The sequence below is a fragment of the Vulpes vulpes genome, unplaced genomic scaffold (genome assembly GCF_048418805.1).
Source record: "Vulpes vulpes isolate BD-2025 unplaced genomic scaffold, VulVul3 u000000657, whole genome shotgun sequence".
NCBI classification, from domain to species: domain Eukaryota; kingdom Metazoa; phylum Chordata; class Mammalia; order Carnivora; family Canidae; genus Vulpes; species Vulpes vulpes.
In genome coordinates this window covers 1,312,849-1,321,763 of record NW_027325810.1, presented here as the reverse complement: position 1 = coordinate 1,321,763, position 8,915 = coordinate 1,312,849, and positions in this window count along the sequence as shown.

Below are 8,915 nucleotides of genomic sequence, written 5' to 3'. Positions count from 1 at the left end.
ACGAACACAAGTGGTTGCCGACCAAGAAGCAGGGGCTGGAGACGGGAGAGCGACGGGCGAGCAAGGACCGGGCGGGCGGGGGCGGTGACCCCGGGGGACAGAACGCGGGCGCCTCGTGGGACTCCTGAGGGGGCCCCAGAGGCCAGGCCCCAACGGTGGTGGGTTTCCTCCGCTTCGGGATGCGCTCCAGCAGCGGCGCTGGGGGGCTCCGGTCACGGTCCCAGGGTCCTGGGGTCCCGGGATTGAGTCCCGCGTCGGGCCCCCTGCCCTGGGCCAGCCGCTCCCCAGCCTGTGCGCTCTGCCAAATAGAAACTCTGTGTGTATATATAAGAAGATGCACTCGCCAGAAAGTACGTCATCAATTCTTGTTAAATTTTAAAGTTGTTTATTTTGGGATCCCCGGTGGCGCAGCGGTTTAGCGCTTGCCTTTGGCCCAGGGCGCAATCCTGGAGACCCGGGATCAAATCCCACGTCGTGCATGGAGCCTGCTCTGTCTGTGTCTCTGCCTCTCTCTCTCTCTCTCTCTCTCTGTGACTATCATAAATAAAAATTTAAAAAAAATTTAAAGTTGTTTATTTTAATGTGTATCAGAAAAATACGTGTATTCTCGCAGCTTAGCCTTCGGCGAACGTTTGCAGCCTGTGGTGGGCCTAACGCAGCAAAAGTGGTGACTCCCGGACCCTGAGCCAGAGAAGGGCCGGTACCGTGACGGGCCTCGCGTGTAGGCAAGACTTTGGGAAGCGGGGGCACGTGGCTGGGCCTCCCCTCCCTGCAGTGTGAGCCCCGGAGCGTGCTCCAGGGCCACAGGCTTGTGCGTGTCGGGGCTGCGGGAAATCGTTGACCCGTGTTGGGGGGACGGGTGAGGGTCCGTGGCCCGTCCTGGGTGACGTGGGGCCCGCCGGGGAGCAGACGGTGTGAGGGGCCCGAGGCTTCTCTGGGGGTGCTCGCATGGATCCCGGGCACACGGCCGGCCTTTGTGGACTTGGGGTGCTCAGCCTCAGGTGCGTGGGCTCCGTGGAGCCGCGGGGACCTTTACGGTTATGGGAGCTGCACCTGCGGGATCCGGGGCACCTAGGGGGAGCCTGCGGGGTGGCCGGGGTTGGGGGGCAGCAGAGCCTCCAGGCTGGGGATGGGCTGGCCTTCCTGGGGAGCCCTTCCCGGGAGCCCTTCTCGGGGAGCCCTTCCCGGGAGCACTTCCCCAGAGCCCTTCCCAGGAGCCCTCCCATGATGTCCTGAACCCGTCCAGGGTGAGCCCCGGGGCAGCCTGGGGGTGCCTGTTCTCGCCACCCGCTGCCACCTGTCCACCCCCCCCACCCACCGGCTGTGGTGCTGGGACTGGTGCTCCTCCCTGGGCTTAGGCAGGTACCCAGGGGAGGCGGGAGCACCGCGTTGCGGGCAGCGCCAACCCCGAGGCCACCTGCGGCCCTGAAACCGGGCGTCGGGGGGACGCATCTGGAGCCAAGGCCCGTCATGTCCCCTGTCCCTCCGGGATGCGCGTCCAGCTCCATGTGGCTGGCACAGTGGGGACGGCCGGGGAGGGCTGCTGCGGGGGCAGGATGGGTGGGAAGCAGCCCCCTCCCAGGGGCACAGCTGACAGGTCTGAAGACACAGGTTTGGGGGATGAGGGGGAGGAGAGCTGTGTCCCTGGCAGGGTGGGGGGGGACGTGTAGAAGCCAGGGGAGCGGCCAGGATCCCCCAGCCCGGGGCGCCCCGACGTGGGCAGAGCGGGTTCAAGCCTGAGGCGCCGCCTGGGGTAGCTCGCACTTTGCTGACCTGGCAAATATCTAAGTCCTACAAAACCCCTGGAATGTAGGTTTTATCTCCATTTAACAGATGGGAAAACTGACATCGGGGGACTGGTTGGCTGGACGTGGCTCATCCGGCGAGGGGCGAGTGCTGGAGCCTCAGGCGCCTCACTTCCGAGGGTCCGGTCGGGTCGGGTCGGCCACACAGGATGTGGGAAAAACGAACTTGTCTTCCTGCGTCCTGGACAGCCGGGCAGGGCCCAGGGCGCCAACGGGGCGGCGGAGCTGAGCCGTCGGACAAACGGGCTCCGTCAACGGCACAGCGCGCAGTGGTCCTGAGACTTTGCAACATGTTCACTGTGGTTGGACACATTTTTACCAAGTTATGAAAATTAAGACTTTGTAAAGATCACCAAACAGGGCGGCCCCAGGGGCGCAGCACCGCCTGAGCAGCGGGGCGTGATCCTGGGGGCCCGGGGTCGAGTCCCGCGTCGGGCTCTGCCTGGGTCTCTGCCTCTCTCTCTCTCTGTGTCTCATGAATAAATAAATAAAATTAAAAAAAAAAAAAGAATTTATGAAGATCACCAAGCAAGCAGCAGAGACATAACGGCGGAGAATAACCTTGAGAGGAAGGACCCCCCCACCGCCCCCGAATTCCAGATCCCTTTGTTGCTTTATTGCTCCGTTAATTTTCCATCGTTTACATCCCTTTTAGTAATTTTGCTTGTTGTCTTTACAAAAGCAGCGAGGGCTCATTATAGGAAGGCCGCGAAATTGGGTCGATCTAAGGAGATGGAAGGAAATTTCCCGACGAACCCTCCACCCCTTAGGTCAAGCAGGCATCAGGCCGGGACTTGCCTCCGACGTTCGAGCGGGGACCCTCCTGCACCCTCTCTTTGCCTCCCTCATGCTTGTCGTTCCTGTCTCCGTTTTTAGCAAGAAATAGGCTCACGCGGCCCGTCCTCCGTGTGAACGTCCATACTCCGTGGACCTAATCACCTATTTTGGGCGCGGATCGTTGGCGACATGTCACTGTGACAAGACAGGGGACGAGGAGCGAAGGGCCGTCACACGGCCTGACGCCGGAGGCCAGACACCAGCGTGGGCAGGGGCTCCCGTGGACGTGCCACCCTCTGCGGCAGCAAACGGGGGCCCACGCGGGGCAGGGGCGGGGGGGGGGGGCGGGCTGCAATGCTGCGATGCTGCGATGCTGCGATGCTGCGATGCTGCGATGCTGCGATGCTGCGGGTGTCGGCTGCGTCGTCACTGCCACCGGGCCGGGTCCGTGTGCGCGTTGGCTTGGCAGCAAGTCGCTGAGCAGGACGCTTAGCTTCCCCGTATCCGGGGCCCGGGCATCTTGCAAGACATTTTTTTTTTTAAATGAACAGAATGACGGAGGGCGGTGGAGACGCACCAGAGCCGTGAGGGGCCCTGGAGGCACAGGGGCTGCGTCCCTCTGCCGCGGCATCGGGTGACGGACACTCGGGTGTGAGGCCCACCTGTCCCCGGGCGGCCCCAGAGCCCTGCGTCCCCACCGCCAGCCGCCGGTCCCCGCTCTGGCCTGCACCCCACTCGCTGTGTAACCACAGCACCCCGGGCACGTGGCGTGGGACACCGTCATCCGCGGTGGCCTGGCCGGGGACAGTGCCCCACTCAGGTGTCCGACGAGGGCGGACGGTCCGTGGCAGGAAGGCAGTGGGCACGAGCGGGACATGGCGGGACGCGTGGGGCTGTGCAGCCCTGTCCTGAGGGCCTCGGGCCTGGCAGGCCGGGTGACGCGTGTGCTTCCCCGGAGTGAGGGACACGGGCCACGGACGGGCCGGGGCATTGGCAGGAGAGGAGCGAGTGCAAAGTCCCTGGTGTCTGCGGAAGCGCCCTGGGGTGCGTGGGTAGGACCTGGGGGGGGGGGCCCAGGCCTGGTGGGGGGACCGGCCACCGAGGGCACTGCTGGCTGCCGAGAGCTGGGGCGCCTGGCGGCCTCGGGTCGTGATGTCAGGGGTCGTGGGGCTGCGCAGGGCGTGGAGCCTGCTGACGATTGTCCCCTCCTCCCATACACAGGAGGGCAGCGCAGTCCTGGGGGGACCAGCTCCCGCGCCCCGGGGCTCCCCTCCGGGTGCCCCTGCCCCCGGAACCTGCGGCTGGACGCCCTTTCCTCCCCCGCGGCCTCGGCGGCCCTTCCGGGGACCACTGTCCACAGCCGGGCCTGCGCTCGTCTCCGAAGACGCCCCACGGCCGAGAGGCGCCCGCCATTGGGAAGTTTTGGGTCCTGATTCTGTTGGGCCCCCAGGTGCCGCCCTTCCCCGGGTCACCCGCCCTCCGGCCCGAGTGTCGCCGTCCTGTGGAATGGCACAGGGTCGGGGACGGCGGCCCTCGCGTCGCTGGTGCGCAGCCTGCGTGTGCTCCTGGAATCTCCCGGGACCGCGGGGCCGGTGTCCCCACTCAAGTCGGCGGGTGATTCTTCCCCACGACCGAGCAGAGCACAGGACAGTATCCTCCTGGCGTGTGCCCGGCAGACATCGAGTTGGGGAGACAGGCCGGGGCCGCTCCTGTGTCCGGCAGGTGGCTCCGACCCAGGCCACGACCCAGGTCACGGCCCGGCCGCTGCGGACACCACGACGGAGCCCAGATCCCCCGACCTGGGGCCCCTCTCAGCCCCCAGGCAGCTCCTGCTCTTCGATGGCGAGTTTATTTCCCCTCAACGAAAGCCCACGCTCACCTCCCGTGTCCAAGCTCTCGACCCCGTGACCTCACCCTTGCCGAGCCACCCTCACCGCCCTGTGCGCGTGGAACAAAGAGCCGGAGCGGTTTTATTATTATTATTTATTTCTGAATTTTTTTATCATTTGCAGGCAGCGCTCTTGGACAGCTGTGCCCTGTTCTCTACAAAACTGCATCTGAAACGACTTCTAAAATTACATATATTAACATACAAGAAATTTTTTAAAAATATCAAGGTCGGGGGAAGACTAGGGGGCGCCGTAAATACGCATGCACAGATCACGGGGTCTCGGGTGACTGCTGGAGGTGAGGGGTGAGCTGGGTCGGAGCCTCCTGGCAGCCTAAGCAATAAGGGAAAGGTGACCCATTAAGCGACTCACTTTCTCCCGAGGAAACACCCCCCCCCTTCGGGGACAGCAATGGGATCCTGCTCCGAGTGATGCGTGGCTTCGCCGCCACCGACGGCCCTGAACGGGTGAGGACGCGGCGCGTCAGCGAGTCCTCTCCGTCCGGGCCTGGGCTGTGTCACCCCGTGCGGGCCCTGCTGTCCCACAGCTGTGCAGCCCAAGTCCTTAGCCGCGGAGTGGCAGGCGGTTGTCACGGCGGCCGTGCTCGCAGCGGGGTGAGCGCTGGACACGCGTCCTCGGCCCCACGGCTGTGGCTCCAGACGAGCCCTCGGAGCCGTCCCAGCGCCGCCTTGCAAGGGCCTCGCCCGCCTCCCCCGGGTTCCCTCGCGGGCCCCTGCGCGGCCTGCCGGGGCTGCCACCTGCCCTCCTGGTGGCCCAGAGCACGTCCCTTCCCTCGGGTCATGGGGTCCCCATGGTCCCTGCCCGTGGGGAGCTGCCCGGGGTGCTGCCCGCCCGTCAGGTGGCCACAGGGTGCCCCCCGTCGGGGTCCTGGTGACGCACAGGTGGGCCGGTGGGGCCGGGGTGGGGGAATCGTGCCCGTGAACAGCCCAGAGGACGCGGTGCAGACGGGGCGTCCTCCCTGCGGCCACACTGCCCCCGGCTGGGCTGTCGTCCCAGGCCGCGTCCCACCAGGTGGGGAGCAGGACGGCACCGGCCGCCTCGGCGCTCTCGTGTGTCCGGGCTTCTGCCCCACGGCCTGACCCGAGGCCCCACGGGGCGCACGCGGGGCACAGGCCGGTGCCGGGGACTGTGGGCTCGCGGCCACCCGCCCGTGACCGTGTCACCCGGGCTGAAGCACCGTCAGGAGGAGTCGCAGGCGTCCTGCCCGAGGCTCCGGTCAGGCCCGACTCGGGGCCCTGCCTGCTGCCTGTGCCTGGGGCCTGCCCTCCCATTCCAGAGGCCGGGTCGGCAATCACACATGTGGGGGCCGCAAGGACCCTGCGTCGGGGAGAAAGCGGGCGGGGGGCGGGGGCTACTCTTCCCACAGAGAAGCACCAGGAAGGTCCCCTTGCATGAGCCCTGCTGGCTGCACGTCGTCACGGATGACCGCCAGGGCCCCACGGGTGACCTCTAGAACCCCACAGGTGACCCCTGGAATCCCACGGATGACCTCCAGCACCCCACGGGTGACCTCCTGTGCCCCATGGGTGACCTCCAGGACCCCACAGGTGACCCCTGGAGTCCCATGGATGACCTCCAGGGCCATCTGGATGACTTCCAGGGCCCCACAGATGATCTCCAGGGCCTTACAGATACCGCCAGGGCCTTACAGATGAACTCCAGGGCCTCATGGGTGACCTCCAGAGCCCCACGGTTGACTTCTAGGGCCCCACGAATGACCCTTAGGGCCCCGCAGATAGATGACCTCCAGGGCCCCACAGATGACCCCTGGAGTCCCATGGATGACCTCCAGGGTCCTCTGGATGACTTCCAGGGACCCATGGATGACCTCTGGGGCCCCACAGATGGATGAGCTCCAGGGCCTTACAGATGACCCCTGGAGTCCCACGGGTGACCTCCAGGGCCCCACAGATGACCCTTAGGGCCCCACAGATGCCCTCCAGGGCCCCGCGGGTGCCCTCCAGGGCCCCATGACAGCCCCTCAGGACGGGGGTGGTTTAGGAGGCTCCTCCCAGAGGCCTGCTGGGCGGGCGGTGGGGCCAGAGCCGGCGGTGGCCCGAGGCAGTGGCGTCAGAGGTCAGGGCGCTGAGCTGTGTCCGCGCTGCCCCCCGCTCTCCGCAGGGCCTGGCCCAGAGGTGACTCCTGCCCTCTCGATGGCTCGCGTCCTGCAGTCTGTTGTCCTCCCCGCGTGTCCCCGGCCTGCAGGCCGCTCCCGCCCGTGGGGCTGCCCCGTTCTCTCCCCGCAGGCGTCCCCTGGTGCCAGGCCCGCGGGGGCCTCCTCCTCTCGTGGGCCGGCCCCGCTCGACCCCACAACCGACCGCGTGGCGTTAAATTGCGACCGCGCCTCTGTCCTTCGCAGCGGAGCGTGGGCTGGGGCCGGGGCGGGGGCAGGTGCGGGCGGCGCTTCTGGTGGACCCGCGAGCTCCAGCTGAGCTCGGCGCAGAGCCGGGAGCCCACAGCTTCGGGCCGGGGGTTCTTCAGGGGATTAAAGCGTCTGGCTAATTCCCGCTCAGCTTGGTGAGTGAAAACCACGAAACGGTGCAAAACACCAGGAAGACCAACATTTCTTTAATAACGAAGTGACTTATTTGTTAACGGGGGACAACACAGAGGTTCTCACGTCCGCAGCCGAGGGTCCCTACGGCACGTAGCGGTTCCAAAACCGCCCGCGCTCCGTGTCGTTCGAAGCGCATCCTCCGGACCCCGACACACGCTCACGCCCGCCTCGTATGTACACGAGGAGGCAGAACGGGAAGCCGCGCTCCCCGGCCTGTGCGCCCGTGGCAGGGCCCCAGCACCCCCCCCCCCCCCCCAGCAGCACTTCTAGCCACAAGGGGGAAGGCGACTTGGTTCTCAGGCAAAAGCTAAAAGGAAGCGCGTCCCAGGCCCGTCCGCCCCACGGAGTGCGGGGCACAGGTGAGGATCCGGATGAGGCCCAGCATCGGGTGCCTCGCCAACCCTCACCGGAGGATCCCGAGCGAAGACAACGATGCTCCATCGCTTCAGCCCCCCAGGGCCGACCCTAGCAGCGCCAGGCAGCTACTCCTTCAGGAGAATCCCAGAAAGGCATCCGTGGGATAGACACTGAGGAAGGAATCACGATAAATCACGTATCGTCACACACACGCACCCCCCCCTTCCCCAGGGATCTCCGAAGACAAAACATCCCACAGTCCCAGAGATCTGAGACAAACCTCCCCCCGTGACGGGGTCTGTGGCTCGTCTTCTCCCAGAAAGGGTTTACGACCCGGGGCCAGCGAGCTGAGCACCCTGCACCCAAGTTAGACGCGGAGGAAAAGCAGCCAGGGTGACCTGCAGGAAATGGCTCTGCAGCGTTGACTTCCTGGGGTTCAACACACGGCAGGTCACGGAGGAGGGCAGGGGAGCTTAGGGACCGGAGGAGGAGAGGCAGGGCCAGGAGCAGGCGACCACGGGGCCGTGTTCCGCCCGGCAGTAGGGCAGAGACACCGAGACGACTGCATCTCTGTACCCCCCGGATACGCTTTCTCTTTAGCGGTTGGGGCAGTGGCGAGGAGGAAGGGGCCCGTCACACCCCCGCGGCCCCAGGACCCCGCCACAGTTATTTTGAGCATCAGCATCCTCACCATCCCCCCACCCGACCCCCACGCCCCCAGGATTTGCTCTTGGCCACTTCAGGGACGGACCAGAGAGGCCCACGGGAAACCCAGGCAAGGACCCTTTGTGGCTTTTGGGAAAAAAGTATTAAGGAGACTAAGGAGGACGCTTCCTTCAAGAACAAACCCGCTCCAGCGGCCGCCCCACGGCCTCCTGCAGTGCTCAGCTTTGAGGCGACCCTGAACAGAGTCTGGGGTTGAACAGGAGACTCGAGGTCCTGCTCAAGCGAGTGATTTAGAGGACAGCACACGCTGGCGGCGGGTCTGTGACGGGGCAGGAGCCAGCGGTCACTGGCAGCTCCTTGAACTCAGGATCTTCGCTCAGCAGAAAACCCCCGCGAGGCCCCTGCGTGCTCCGCCCGCCTTTCTGAGCCCTCAGGCGGGGCGAGCTGGCCCTGCTGCGATGGGCACCGCGGCGCACGGACGGATGTTCTCACCGCGTGGAAGTGGCCTTCGGACTTCTCCACCCGCATCGCAGTGGAATCAGTGAGTATAGGTTTGTTTCGTAAAATCAATTTTACACAAAAATCTGCACGTGCCTATGTCTACATACAGCTCTGGGCACGTACAATTGTCAAAGTCTTAGAGGCTGGGGATTCTGTCTTTGCCCGTCGCCACCCCCTCCTCCGCCAACCCTCACAGAAAGGTTTTTCATTTTGCTTAAAAAACCCAAAACAACCAAAAAGACTTTATAGCTCTGAGCAGTCACGCTGGTGGGTCAGTGCACGAGGGGATAGGCCGGCGCCGCGTGGGGACGGGGAGCAGGGGCCGCCGGCTGTTTGCCGGTC